At 41.0% G+C, this 16177-nt stretch overlaps 1 protein-coding gene across 1 annotated transcript in view; it reads left to right on the top strand.

The window, feature by feature from the left end:
• Positions 1-16177, top strand: part of ZFYVE9 (zinc finger FYVE-type containing 9) — a 91596-nt gene that overhangs the window by 11793 nt on the left and 63626 nt on the right. The window contains exon 2 of the mRNA XM_077824548.1: positions 14153-14257. The gene's annotated coding sequence lies outside the window, so the exon portion shown is untranslated. The remainder of the gene's footprint in view (positions 1-14152; positions 14258-16177) is intronic.

Below are 16177 nucleotides of genomic sequence, written 5' to 3'. Positions count from 1 at the left end.
AACAATAGGAAGTATTTCTTCACACAGCACACAGTCAACCTGTGGAACTCTTTGCCAGAAGATGTTGTGAAGGCCAAGACTATAATAGCGTTCAAGAAAGAACTAGATAAATTCATGGAGGATAGGTCCATCAATGGCTATTAGCCAGGATGGGCAGGGGTTGTGTCCAGAGCCTCTGTTTGCAAGAAGCTGGGAGTGAGCGACAGGGAATGGATCACTAGATGATTACCTACTCTATTCATTCCCTGTGGGGCACCTGGCATTGGCCACTGTTGGAAGACACGATACTGGGCTAGACTGACCTTTGGTCTGACCCAGTATGGCCGTTTTAATGTTCTTATTAGAATCTTCCCTATAATATAGAGAGCTGTCAAAAATAGGCACATTTTTGGACAACCTGGTTTTTAATAATTACTATTTTTTTTCAGAATTTTTAAATAGCTCGTTCTTGTCAACTGCTGGAAATGGCCCACCTTGATTATCGCTACAAAAGGTCCCTGCCCCCCCCGCTCTCCTGCTGGTATTAGCTCATCTTAAGTGATCACTCTCCTTACATTGTGTATGGTAACACCCATTGTTTCATGTTCTCTGTGTATATAAATCTCCCCATTGTATTTTCCACTGAATGCATCCGATGAAGTGAGCTGTAGCTCACGAAAGCTTATGCTAAAATAAATTTGTTAGTTTCTAAAGTGCCACAAGTACTCCTTTTCTTTTTGCGAATACAGACTAACATGGCTGCTACTCTAAAAGAAGTATCTTGATTCTCACTTACACTTGGGTGCCTTTACACCACTCTAGCAGTGAGAAGGAGCCTTAAAATGAATCTAAATATAATTTACTCAACTCTAAGGTCTCTTAACACTGCCAAGCTGGTGTAAAGGTAAATGAGAGTCAAGTATACAGAAATAGTAGTGGAGTCAATTCCAGCCCATAACAGTAGAACATTACAATTCTTGTACTGAGTTGCTAATTGCTGAAGACATATTACACAGCAGGACTTAATAATGCAGTTAGATAAAGAACATGTACATTTAGTAATGAACTTCATAAAAACTGACAAGAAACAACAGTGACTAACATTCATGATATCATGCAGGTGAACATAAATCAATATAATGTAAATATGATAAAAGTACAAAGACTGCCATATAAGGGCAAATACCATTGTCACAGGATAGTAAGTTCTTCCTGATCCTTCCAAGGATATTTTAGGTCAAAAGGTATTATGAGAGAAATCTCCATAGGTACCTTATTTACTTTTGGAGTCTGATATGAAAATACCAGATTTCAGTAGTTTTAACTATTTGATCATCTATAATTCATAAATTATATAGCACTAACAGAGAGGGGAAGTGGATAGGGTGATCAAGATTGTAATAAATGATTGTTGTACAGATACACATTTAGCAAAGGTGACCACAGTATTGTTCAAAAATGAAAATAGCTAAGTGTGGTGATGAAAATGATTTTAATATTTGATAGACTACTATTCAGCATACTTAAATGGAATGTAGATATGAAGGCTTATCTTCTGTACAGAATTTTCTTTTTCTGAAAACTCTATAAAGAGCCGTTAGGTGGCTAATTAAATAGAATTGAGGTGATTTTCCTCTGTGGTTAATACATCTTGAAACTTGGTGGACCTATAAATAAGTAATAGCAAGTGATCTTTTTTTCTTCAAGTTGCATGTTGTTCAGATTTGACTTTTACTATAAGATACATTATCAGGTCTTCATGGGTTTTATAATGGGGATTGTTCTTTGGCAGTCCCCAAAGCTTAGTCAGTGAATCTAGTGGACCAGTCTTCATGAGGTAGTTTCCAGTTTTGCACTTATTTCCCAAATATAAAGGATACCTGTGAATTTCTGAATGGCCTTTGCCATATTTTTGAGGAGTCATTCTCTTTTCCTTTACATAGAAGCTGAGAGAGCTAATTATAATCAATTACAGGAGTTGTCACAGTAGATGATTGATTCCTATTGAGATGTGGGGCATTGTGCTTGATATAAGTTTACTCTTCAAGCCTGTTAGGCTTTAGGCTTTCTTCCACAGTGACGTATTCTAATAGTCAATCACTTGCCTTTCCGAAGAACAGACAAACATGCAAAATAAATTGTCCCATCTTAAAACAATTTGTCCCAAACTCTTATTTGATATGTTTTATTCTAGCCTTTATTAGGGAAATGTGGTCTATGTGAAATTGCTATAAGGTGGGTGCACAACCGGTTGAAAGACCATACTCAAAGAGTAGTTGTCAATGGTTTGCTGTCAAACTGGGAGGATATATCTGGTGGGGCCTCACAGGGGTCTGTCCTGGATCTGGTACTATTCAATATTTCCATTAATGATTTGGATAATGGAGTGGAGAGTATGCTTATGAAATTTGCAGATTACACCAAGAGGGGAGGGTTTGCAAGCACATTGGAGGACAGGATTAAAATTCAAAATGGCCTCAACAAATTGGAGAACTGGTGTGAAATCAACAAGATGAAATTCAATATAGAGAAGTGCAATGTACTTCAGAAGGAAAAATCAACTGCACAGCTGTAAAATGGGGAATAACTGGCTAGGTGGTAGCACTGCTAAAGAGGATCTGGGAGTTACGGTGGAGCATGATTGAATGTGAGTCAACAAGGTGATGCAGTTGTAGAAAAGGCTAATATAATTCTGGGGTTTGTTAACAGGGTTGTCATATGTAAGATATGGGATGTAACTGTTCTGCTCTGCTTGGCACTGGTGAGGTCTCAGCTGGAGGGCTATGTCCGGTTCTGGGCATCACACTTTAGGAAAGATATGGATAAATTGGAGAAAGTCCAGAGGAGAGCAACAAAAAGGATAAAAGGTTTAGAAAACTTGATCTACGAGGAAAGGTTAAAAAAAATGGGGCATGTTTATTCTTGAGGAAAGAAGGTGTGGGGGGTGGGGTGGGGTGGGGTTCTGATAATCTTTAAATATGTTAAAATATACTGTGATAAAGAGGATGGTGATCAGTTGTTCTTTATGTCCACTGTAGGTAGGGCAAGAAGTCATGGGCTTAATCTGTAGCAAGGGAGATTTAGGTTAGAGATTAAGAAAGACTTTCTAACTATAAGCGTAGTTAAACTCTGGAATAGGGCTCCAAGGCAGGTTGTGGAATCCATATCACTGGAGGTTTTGAAGAACCAGTTTTACTGTCAGGGATGGTCTAGATTTTCTTGATCCTGTCTCAGCCCAGGGGGGTGGACATGATGACTTTCAGAAGTACGTTTTGAAATTCTGTGATTAGTGTCAAATTTGAAATAATTACTGTCAATTATATTATGCTCTAATTGCTGATTTAAAAAACAAACCAAATATAACTTATATTAATTACATGTTCTATGGAATGGGTCCATGACTAAATTCAGAAGAATGAATCAAGTTTAAATTAGAAAAGCATGAAATATACAATACATGAGATTTCTGTGTTACAGTATTTCAAACTGGGACATGTGAAATGCTAGCTTGAATTTATACTGCATAATGTATTAGGAGAGAGCTTTATCACATCATATCAAGGCCTATAGGTTGGGTTTCAGAGCCAACCAAAACTGCTCTTTTGTCAGCCAAAAGAGGTTGCATAAGAATGGCATGTAGTTTTCCCCTCCCGCTGCGTTCTGAAGGCCCTGCCTCCACAGCATTCTGAACATGTGTAGGTTTTTTGGCCTGAGTATTTTCTGTGTCAAGAAAATAAATTTTCCTCCCTCTAAAGTAGAAAAGGGGTTTGTCTGCAGTGTTGGGCAATAGGATTTGTCCACTACTGTAAGTATTGCCATAGAGTAGGTGTCTTTTACCATCAGACAAGGATTGAAAGTGTTGTTTTATTTTTCTTCTGCCCTTGCTGGTTTGACTGGGAAGCCATATACAATGTTTCTTTGAGGTGGCTGTTGTTAGGTATACTCTGCTGCTGCTCTGACATGAGTGAATGTCTTTCCTTATTGGAGACGCAGCAGGAGACAAGAATGAAAATAGCAGCCTTAAAACAGCATGGGGGAAAAATATCTACAGGAAAAATGCAAATATCAGTGGAAAAGCTAGAGGTTCTTTCATTCCTCCTTAGTGAGAATTCATCTTTCCTTTGCAAAATCACTTAGACAAAGATAGAACTAAACAGAACGAACAGAAGTTCATTGGCTAATCTTTTATAGGCAAAGAGAGGAAAGAATATAAGTTACAATGGCTACTGCACATGGTCAGTGGAAAACCTGAAACACAACTATCTAATCTTGGGTTACTCCACATTGAGTAGCAGGAGCAATGGAGAATTTTAGAAGATGAAAAATCCAAGGATACTTGGTATTTCTGATGCTGTTGATGGGGAGGAACCATTAGAAAAGTTTTCATCTCTTTTAAATTAACTGAATTTAATCCCCTACTTACTGCTCTTAATAAAGTATTTCATAACCCAAATAAAAGATGAAACCATGGGCTCAACTCTTCTGATATTGACTCCAGCCTAATCTGTGGACGGGGGGGAATATCTGATAAAGTTTGACAGATGAAAGGGATCATAGACTTTTTTTTCCCTCAGGCACTTCCAGATCAACACACAACATTGCTATCCCAATTTTCTACATTGTTTTCCAACAGATTAAGACTGGAAAAGGTTAAAAAATTGTTGGGGGTTTTGAAATATAAAGGTTAAAAAATAATTGTATTTTGATGATGTGAGGGTGTTTTTAGTGTCTCAGTTGTATGCTAAGGCTGTTATGTCTAGTATAGAGGTATGTGGTTCCAATGATGTTACAGAAAATTTTTTACATCCAGAACACACACACAAATTTCTTCTTAAAATACAGAGCGATGGTAGGTGCTTTTGGAGGTTTCTACACTAATACTGCAATACTAATATTTTACCTGATGGGTTTTTTTAGGCTAAGTATTTTTTTTCTCTTACTTTAATAAGTACCAGTGTTGTTTTTGTTTGGGAGTGTGTGTGTGTACGTGTGTGGGGAGAGGGAGAGGTTTGTGTAATAGATAGAATTTTAAAAGTATTTCTTTTCCTTTCTGTCTAATCGCATGATTACAGGTTTGCAATGACAATAAAAATATTTTTAAAATGCCAACCCATGTTCAGGATGTAGTTTAAAGTCCCTCGCCACAGCAGAGATTTTAATGCGTATGGTGCAGCTATTACTGCTGTCACATGTCTAAGACATTTTGTCAAACCTGCCGTTACTTTTGTTTGGCATACACTAGATAGCAACAGCCCTGTTTTTTATCTCTGCAACGGATTAATAACTCTCTGATTGTGAATTTTACTCATGAAAGACAACAGACTGACAGCATTGAAAACTGAAGTCTTCTATTTATCCACAGAGCATAGGTAGAGCCTGTGTACCATCAATACAAGTTTCACCACGCAGTTATATCAAGGCTGGATTGCGGAAACCAAATATAGAGGGAGACTCCATTCATTAATTTGCCTTTCCACTGAGGCTGACAGTTTTGGATTTTTTGGTAATATAGGCACATGTCCACTTGAAATGGGGCTAAGACATCTAGTTCATAGGCTACCAAAGAACCATAATGAAGTAGTAACTCCTTGTCTTTAGCAACCTTGAACTGGTGACCTAAAGGTAAAACACTCTGATTCCAATTATTAGCCTTCTTGGCCATCAGTTATCTGAATGCCGGTACCACAGATCAAACCAACTCTCACTAAGTGTTTATAATTATCATTCAGGTGAACCGTTCAAATGATTGGCATAATTGGTATCATTTATTTGAAATGTCTGGCCTGAAATTCATTACCCTGGTTATAGTATTGTTTAATTTTAACATTTCTAATTATGTCCTGTGACAGGGTCAGGCCAGATGGCTACAAGAGAGTGCTAGAAGGCAGATATATTAGCCCCAGGTTAAGTAGGTCCCTTTTCCCTGGGTAAGGTAACAGGGAAGGTTCCAGAACAATCAGGAACTTTCTGGAAACAATTAAGGCAGACAGGCTGATTAGAACACCTGCAGCCAATTTAGGGATCTGGAGCAAAAAAAATTGGGGATTAGTCCTGCTTTGAGCAGGGGGTTGGACTAGATGATCTCCTGAGGTCCCTTCCAACTCTGATATTCTGTGATTGGATAAAGAAGCAGCCAGAATCAATTAAGACAGGCAGGCTAAGCAGGGCACCAGGGTTTTTAAAAAAGGAGCTCACTTCAGTTTGTGGTGTGTGTGTGAGGAGCTGGGAGCAAGAGGAGCAAGAAGCTGAGAGTGAGAAGGCGTACTACTAGAAGACTGAGAAGTATGAGCATTACCAGATATCGGGAGGAAGACATCATCTCTCCTGTGGTGAGAATAAAGAAGGTGTTGGGAGGAGGCCATGGGGAAGTAGCCCAGGGAGTTGTAGCTGTCACGCAGCTGTTACAGGAGCCACTGTAGACAACTGCAATCCACAGGGCCCTGGGCTGGAACCCGGAGTAGAGGGCAGGCCCGGGTTCCCCCCATCCCCCCACTCACTACTTGTTACTGGAGGAGTTGACCTGGACTGTGGGTTCCACCAGAGGGGAAGGTCTCTGGCCTGTTCCCCGATCCACTAGGTGGATCAGCAAAGACTGCGGGGATTGTTCTTCTTCCTTTTCCCCATGCTGGCCAGTGATGAGGCTAACTGAGTGAACGGCAGATTTGAGCCATGAAAGTGGCCAAACTGAGGGCTGCCGTGAACCTCTGAGGCGAGCAAATCCGCCAATAAGCACAGGACCCACCGAGGCAGAGGAGGAACTTGGTCACAGTCCCTATTAAGCAAAATCATCCATTTTTATTATAACATCTGTGACTCATGTAACTGATAAAGCTTTAAGTGTTTTAATCACTGATCGTTGATAAACCGTGCATTGCATGTTGGTTAGTCTCTCTGGTATTTTCAACCAGTGATTCCAGAATGAGGAGAGAAGGAAATTAAGACACCAGAATTACAAAGTATGGAAAGGCTGGCAGAATTTTTTTTTATTTTTTTTTATGATTTCAACAAATATTTATTATTTTAAACATTTAAAAATATTTTTATTGGTTTAAATTTTCACAGTTGTGTGCAATTAATGGCTGCAAGCAATTTTTTTTCCAATTTTTGTCAATTTAAAATTTCACAGTTATGGGAAATTGTGTGGGTAAGACAATTATTTAATGAAGTAGATGCTGAAGTTCAAAAAGGTAAAGCTTTGTAACCATTAAAATACAAACTGTCAACATCACATGTCAAAATATACAAACTAGATATCCTTAATTCAAACAGTTAGTTCTCAAGCAGCATTTTTCTTTCTTTGTCTATCTGTAAATTTCGATAATTATCAATGGAAATATTTTTTCATTGATCTGTGTGTGTATGGTGAAATTGACATGTACTGATTAAAAATTGAATCCTTCCAAGCCTACGTATGGTTTTTTGGGTCCTGATTCTTATTTATACTAACACCACTTTATACTGATCTAGCAGTATACAGGTGCCTTGAAGTGGATGCACATGTAATTCGTGTCCATTTTAAGACATCTTTACGCTGTCAGAACAGCATGAAAGGGACTTAGGCCTTGTGTATACTATGCGGTTTTGTCGACAAGTCAGGATTCGTCAACAAAACAGCAGATGTGTACACACTACTATGCTCCTCCTGCTGATTTAACTCTCCTGGTACGTTGACATAATAAAACCACCTTGATGAGTGGTATGGAGCTTTTTGCAACGAAGTTAGAGTGACACTGTGTCAGTGTAGACACTGCACTTGCTTATGTCGCCCCAAGTGTCCCACAATGCCCATCATGACCGCTCTCGTAAGCAATTTCTACCCTGCTACCCTGCAGGCAGGTACGCAGGCATGGGCCCCTCTTCCTTTAAAGCCCTGGGAATTTTTTAACTCCACTTCCTGTCTGCTTGGTGTGAACAGCTCACATTGCATCTTCCCAGTTGACTGTGCCGGCTTTCCAGAGCAAACAGTCTCCCAAGTGGAGTACAATGGACTTGCTGGATCTGTGGGGAGAGGAGGCTGTGCAGTCGCAGCTCCGATTCAGCCATAGGAACTTTGACATCTACAAGCAGATTGCTTGTGGCATGGATGAGAAGGGGCACAAAGGGGAAACGCAGCAGTGCTGAGCTAAGATAAAGGACTGAGGCAGGTGTACCAGAAGGCAAGGGAGGCCAACCGTCACTCTGGTGTGGCGCTGAAAACATGCTGCTTTTACAAGGAAGTGCACACCATCCTCTGTGTCGACCTCACCTCCACCCACAAGAGCTCAGTGGATACTTCATGGGGATTGGAGGCTGCGGCCAGCGGAGTCAACCCTGAGGACGAAGTGGTGGATGAGGAGGTCGAGTTGGAGGAGGATGTGGGATAGGCAATAGGCTTGTTTGGTGCCATGGCAAGCCAGGACCTCTTTTTGATTCCAGAGGGGCTAGCCAGTTCCAGCAGTCCAGGTCAGGTGTGCCTGAAGCAGAGAGGGGAGCTCCGGTAAGTACTCTTTTTTTCTTTGATAATGCACGATTACATCAGGTAGAGGTGTCCTTTATTTTGTTACATGGTGCGTGTGGGAGAAGGGATTGAATTTAACAACACTAGGTACTGTTTGCATCTGCTTTGCCTTCCCCTGTGCAGCTACGCAATGGGGGCCCTGCGGAAAAGTTTGTTAATGCACACTGAGATCTCCCGGGAAGCCTCCATAGAGATCTCTAGGAAACTTTCCTGCAAATACTCTGCAATCCTCTGCCGAAGGCTCTTGGCACAGCTGCTTTGTTTCTTCCCCCATTGTAGGAAACTGTTGCGCCAATCAGCAGTTATTTCTGAAGGAACAAAAGCAGCACACAGGCGAGCAGCATACGGAGCAGGTCTTAAGCCACATGCATGCAGGAGATGCACCCTTGCGTCTTCGGTTACCTTCAGTAGTGTGAGTTCAGCTTCGATCGCCCCCACCGGTGGAAAATGGTGCCAGTATTAAGAATAGTGGTGCTTGTACTGGTGCTTGTACTGATCCCCTTCTGAAACCACCCAGACCCTGTCTCATCTTGCACACTCCCATCCCCGGCCAAACTCACCATGTTTAGTGCTCTCGCCATGCTGCATGATTGCCAACAGAAGGTGAGAAAGAGGTGTATGTAACTTTTATGATTCAAGACCGAGAGTGCACATGTGATACTGACTGTGTGTATTGTTTCTTTTGTTTCTGCAGATGTGCCCTTGAGGGCCAGCTCCTACACACCATTGGAGTGCCTCCATCAGATAAGGAGGTGAACAAGGAGGAGTAAGGAGGACATGTTTCGGGAATTGCTACAATTGTCAAATCAGGTTGATAGCAAGCACAAAGTGTGGAGAGAGACAAGAAACTACAAAGGGATAGCCAGGAGAGGAGACAGGGTCAGGAGTGGATAATAAAGCTCATGGAGGACCAAACAGAGATGCTGAGGTCCCTGATTGCGCTGCAGGTGGAACACACACGTGCTCGACTCTCACTGCAGTCCATGCAGAGCTGCATTCCTTGCCCTCCCACATTCCTCTCACATTTCCAGTCTGTGTCAGTACCCCTTGCACTCCACCCCGGGACATTTTCCATAAAGACAGCTAGACTTACATGCAGCTCTGAGATCCTCACTTCAGTGATTGTTGCTCACTGTCATGTCCCCTGTAAGAAATGTTAATCTGTGTATTGTTGTTTAATAAAAATTGAGTCTTACAAAGACAGTGATTCTTCATTTGTGACCTGCACAGGGTGGTTGCAACAGAAATCCAATCACAGTGGCAATCGCCACAATTGCAGACTACAGTGAATGCTCAGGCAGGAATCATTACAGGGGTCATTTAAGGTGGCAAGTAAACAATGCCTGGTTCAATTAATTACAGAAAGACACATTACTGGGGCTCATTATCAAGATGCTGCTTCAAAGCCTCCCTGATTTGAATAGCCCCACATTGAGCCCCTCTAATAGCCGTGGGGTCTGGCTGCTCAAAATCAGCAGCCGGGCGATCCACCTCAACGCTCTGTCTCTGTGGTCGCTTTTCCCCCTTGACTTCACAAATGGTAGAGCACAGCAGACTGCTATGATCATGGGAATATTTTTCTCATTGAGGTCTAACCTGCCAAAAAGACAGCGCCAGCGACCCTTTAATCTGCCAAGCGTACATTCTGCGGTGATTCTGCACCTGCTGAGCCTGATGAAGCGCTCCTTATTGCTGTCAAGCTTTCTGGTGTAAGGCTTCATAAGCCTTGGGAATAAGGGGCAGGTTGGGTCTCCAAGGATCACTATGGACATTTCCACATCCCCCACTGGAATCTTCTGGTTTGGAAAGAAAGTCCCTGCTTGCAGCTTTCTGTACAGATCGGTGTTCCTGAAGATGCGTGCGTCATTCCTCTTCCCTGACCACCCTGTGTTGATGTCAGTGAAATATTCGTGGTGATACACAAGCACCTGTAATACCATAGAGAAGTACCCCTTTCTATTGATGTACTCCGTTGCAAGATGGTCTGGTGCCAAAATTGGCATATACGTGCCATTTATTGCCCTGCTGCAGTTAGGGAATCCCACTTCCGCAAAGCTAGCATATTTTACACACATTGCCAAGAGTCATGGTCTTCGTAGCAGCATGAAATTAATGGCCCAGCACACTTGCATTAACGCAGCCCCAAGGGTGGACTTCCTGACTCCGAACTGATTTGCGACCAAGCAGTAGTATTCTGGAGTGACCAGCTTCCAAACTGTGATCGCCATATTCTTCTCCACCGAGAGGGCAGCTCTCATTTTGGTGTCTTCGCGAAGCAGTGCTGGGGCGAGCTCCGCACACAGTTCCAGGAAGGTGGCTTTCCGCATCTGAAAGTTCTGCAGCCACTGCTTATCATCCCAGACCTCCATAACGATGTGATCCCACCACTTAGTGCTTGTTTCCCGTGCCCAAAATCGACAGTCCACCATGTGCAGCTGCTCTGTGAATGCCAAAAGTAATCTGGTGTTGTTTCTTTCCATGGCACATAGCGGGTCCAGCACCTCTGATTCCTCTTTAGATAGGTACCTCATGATTAACTGTATTACCATCTGTGATATGTTAAGGAAAGTGACCACAACATTAGAGAGCAGTGCAGGATCCATCCTTTCAGACGGAGATGGTGGGCACACACTATATTGGGGTCATTGAAAAATGCTGTAAAACGCTGTCGGGAGCCCATAGAATGCTGGGATGGAAAACAGTACATCATGGGACATTGAGCCCACACCCATGATGTGCTGTGATCCACTCCGCCTTCCCACAAGTCCTAGTGGCAGAAGGTGGCAAGTAGCATAGTGGGATAGCTACCAACAGTGCACTGCTCTTACTGTTGATGCTAGAGTATCAACTGTGGACACACACTGCTGACAGAGGGAGCATAGTGTGAACATGCAGTAGCAATGTTGCTATAGCACTTTCTGATTGTCGGCATGTCAAAACTCTGTAGTGTAGAAAAGGCCTGAGTCTCCTTTCATCTCCTCACCCTGCTGTCTCGAGGCCCCTGTTTACTACTTATATATAAATTGAGGTAAAACATACATTCCTTTGTTTAGGATAGACCTGTTCAACAACTTTTGCCTAGGCAAGGTGTGTGGTTTTGAACATGTGCTAATAACATCATAAAGGGGTATTTCATAACTTTACATATAATGTTGCTACATACATTTCACCATGATGTTATTGACCAGTGAGGAGTTAGTTTTCAAATGATATCTCACGAGGCATATTTTGTACAAAGATTATTACAATTGTGGATAGGGTGTGAATACAGGGGTGCTTATTGTCACAGACTCCTATCGTAGTAGTGCAGGAGATAAAATGCATCCGGTCATTAGCAAATCAGTGAACGTGCCTTAAAATGCTCAAAGTAAACAAACTGGAACTTTGAGGTTTTTTCCTTCTTTTTCAGTTATAGTGATCTTGGGTTTTACTAGGCACACCATTCTGAGATGGAAGTATTATTCTCCCACTCCTCGCAGCTGATGGTGTCCCTTCTAAGCAGAGGTTGATATTCGTGCAGAACTTAAGAGCATTGACCATTAAAGCTAGTGAATATTATCTGTGATTTTATTTTAATCTGTTTCCCCTTTAACTCTCTCTATTAGAAGAGATCCTTTTTTATTATCCTCATTTTTTCTCTTTTAAAAAATAAAAGCAGAAAAAAACCCTACATTTTTATCTGTTTTCTGAAATGGCTCTCTCTATATAAATAAATTGCATTTATATTTGTAAATGTGCACTGATTTTTGGGTTGACCTTTGTGGATGTTCCAGTGTGTGTGGTGTAAACAAAGGAGCATTTTGGACTCCAGGGTAATATTCTAAGAATTTTATTTGAAGGCTGGTGGCAATCCTTCGGTTGTGTTTCCTTCTCCAGGTTGAACAATTAGGAAAAAGTTAAATTTGGTACACAGGAAAAGGGACCAAAGAAAGTAGATTAGTTTTACTGTTTTCACACTTTATTCTTATAGCTATTGCCCTGCATGCCCCAGATATTTCCTCTGTGGGAGACTTGTTTGCTTCAGGGGATTGTTAACAGAATATATATATTTTTTCACTTATAGGTTGTTGGTTCTAATCCAGTTCTGATTGGTAGTGATCAAAATCTGTTGCTATCAGATAGTAGTTTGGTGGCCCATGTGAAATGCATTTGGTGACCAGGGTTTGGTTGACACATAGCATGAACAGAATTGTTATTAAGTGGGTCCCATTTTTCAAAATCTCAGCAGAGAGACCAAGAATTGAATGGGCCATGGAGGCTGAACTATCCTTTCGCCATCTACAGGGTGATCCCTTCAGGTCAGGGAGGGGCCATAGTAGTGTAGTGAGGAAGCTTGCACTGATATCTGTACCTCATCTGTCTGCAGAGAACCTTTCATGCTCATGGAATTCACCCACACCCTCACTTCTGTATGTGTATTATTGCCAATTTACATATCAAGTGATAACACAGAATAGAAGTTCATTTCTTTTTCCACAAGTTTTTGACTGTCTCCTTAACTTAAGGAGGCATGAATATGCTTGGAAGTGCTGTAGTACAATTAGCATGCAGGAATGGTACTACCAGCATATGATGCTGTGTGATTTTATTCCAGCCTTTTAAATACCACTGTTGTGTTTGCAACTGTTCAATTCATTAGCTTCCTGGAATTATTATTGTGGCATATTTCTGAAGAGAACAATAAACAACCCTGGGAAAATAGTACTGCAACACTGAACATTGTATTGGTCCATGGAGAGTAATATTTTTTTAAGCTCTTTCCATTTCACTGGAGTTTTGTAAGAATCTTTTCAAGCTGTGTCAAAGCATTAATAAACATATTACATGTTAGGCAATTGAAATGCATTAGAAACAATGTCAACACACTTTAAAATATGAGTTTAGTTTAATTGAGTCCTTGTTCTATTTGAGGCTCGTCTTGGCAGTTGGTGATGCACGACTGGTTGTGCCCCCAGTGTGCACAGATAGGTCATACGCTTGTGTTTACTACTATCTGCAGCCACATGAAAATGAAAACATGATGCTATCTAAGATGTTCTATTCAGCAGAGTAAAATACTTTTTCTAGGGATGCTTGTCCTGTTACATGACCCCCACTGTTAAGGGGTAATGCCATTTTGTGGTGGTAGATTAAAACCCTTTAGGAAATTGAGAGAGACTGGGATTGTAGGAATAATTTGGCATAAAAGCAGTTGTTTGGCAGTAAAGAAATCAGCAGGAAGCCATTGGGTGGAGTTTCAAGAATTCTGAGTGTGAGAGTCATGAGTTGTTAAGTATCAAATCTACTAGCTTTTATTCTTGGAAAGCTTAATGTAATATAAAGTAATTAACTTTATAGTAGGTCCATAAATTGGCATTACCGTCAAGGGCATCGAGGATACAAGGACAACTGCAGTTGGTGCTTCATTCTATAGGCCTTTTTAAAAGAAAAATAATTGTAAGCAGGTAGCAACATATCCTTTACCACTGGTCTCTTCAGTCAGAATATTTCTGCTACTGCCCTACAAAGCACATAGATCCCTGAATTAAAAGCTGCAAATACAAACTAAATCATTTGGAGATTTGCAGCATTTGCTGAATGTGCTTGTGCTAGCTGCAACAAACTTCCTGTATTGCGAAAACATGGTTCATGACAGAATTACCAATCTTAAAGTCTGCTTTTATTTTTTCTTTTCAGAATCAAATAGAACGTACTGATTCAGCAGAACTGGCTGATTGTGCAGCAGTCCTCATGAATAGGCACAGGGTCATCGGTTTCTTAACACATGTATAAGATAAAAAGGTAAGAAGCAAGTAAGCGCTGTTGTTAATACAGTTATTATATAATGCTATGCTTTGTTAATACTGTTATTAGGTAGTATGTAGATTATGATCAAGAAATAGATTACTTTAAAATGAATTAAGAATCTATATGGGGTACAAACTCGGTTGTGTGAACTAGATGATTTAATTATTTCAGACTTGCATTTTCCTTTTCTTTTTATTGGGATTAAGTTTATTTTAGAATAAGGGTTTGTTGTTTTTTTTCGCAGCCCCAAATCTGTCTCCCTCAGGCTGTGCTGAGGGCAGATTTCATCATCAGGGACAGACATATCTGTTGCTTAGCTCTCTTAACAAGCTATTCATTACGCTTGAAGTGCTTAACTCCTCCTTCTTCCCAGGAGAAAATTAAAAAGGTCACTACTGTGTGCTGGAATAGAGTGCAGACTTGACCAGCACTGCTAGGGGTTGAAGCAAGTCCTCAGGAGCATTGGATCTAACACATTACTTACCTGAGTTGATGTGCAATCCCCTGTAATCATGCTGTCAAACAATGACAGTGCCTGGAATCTAAAACAGACAGGATAAAAGAGCAACTTATATATATATATTTTTTCATCTGATCACAGACATTGCAATTTTCACCTCAGGAATGTTCCAATTATATTTGTTATAAGGTCTATTGTAAATCATTCTAGTATTGTCTGGTAAAGTTTAGTGAAATTTATATGTTCACAATTAATCACTGAGAAGGAATGGTCTGAGCATAGGAGGGGGAGACAAGAATTCCTGTATTCTTATCCTGGTCCTTTTATATTGGGTTTTTAGGCAAGTCCTCTCATCAGATTGCCTTATTTTCCCATCTGTTAAACGTGGATAACAACATTTACATACCTTCCTTATACAGGTATAGTAAGGTGTCAGTGCCCATAAAGCCCTTTGAAGATCAAAAATACTATGTAAGTCCAAAGTGGTGATGTTGCTTTCCATAAGTAAAGTTCTGTCACCATTTCCATCAACACACTCCCCACCCCCGCCCCAGACTAGGTAACTCTGCCATATAAAATTCATTCTGAGACTTTTTTGAGAAGTTGGAATAAAAGTGTCATCCACATAGTATATTAATATAAATTATTTTAATATCATGATATAAATCAGCTTACTATGTAAGTTACAGAGGAATAAAAAAGGCAGTACTTTAAAATATTCTTGTTAAATATGGATCTTCAGGGAGCCAGGAGGCAAAAATGGTTGCTTAGATCTGGAGCTCCTGCTCAATCCCACTAAAGTCCACCAACATCCGCTGTTCTAAAGCCACAGTTTTTGTCTCTGGGTGGTTCATCCTACAGCACACCAGATCAGTGTGCAAGGGTGGGCTATCCTCCAGGATTGGGGAAGGTGAAACTAGAGTCTCTACTTTAGAAGACAGTATGGGCTCATAGAGATCACTACAGACCAACCACTAGGTGTGATCCCAAAGGTATAAAGTAGAATCAACCATCTGGAGAGCCAATCCAGAAGAAATAATTTGAGAGTGGTTGTGTTCCCTTTGGAATTAGAAAAGGACAGGCCAGTAAATTTTTTTCTAAGCCTCTACTTGAGATCCTTTCCTTTCTCCCTGATGCGGATCTGGACATAGAAAGTGCCCACTGCTCAAGCCCTTAGTACCTAAGCCCACAACTAATGCGAAACCCATGGTGTTTATATTAAAATTCCTAAAATACAATGTGAAAGAATCCATCCTTGAAAAAGGAAACCTGATGTGGAAGGGGCATAAAATGATTTTTCCTGACTACAGCTAGGCCATCGTTGGAAAAAAACCTGTTCAGTACAGTAAGGAACCCATCTTGCCTGTGTGTCAAGCCAGGTGAAGCCACTGGACACTCAGACTCAGATCAACATACCACATCCTGCTGGGCAAGAGCCTTGACCAGCTTGGCTC

Source organism: Eretmochelys imbricata, chromosome 8 (assembly GCF_965152235.1).
Source record: "Eretmochelys imbricata isolate rEreImb1 chromosome 8, rEreImb1.hap1, whole genome shotgun sequence".
Lineage (NCBI taxonomy): Eukaryota > Metazoa > Chordata > Testudines > Cheloniidae > Eretmochelys > Eretmochelys imbricata.
This window is presented reverse-complemented; position numbering and strand designations above follow the sequence as displayed.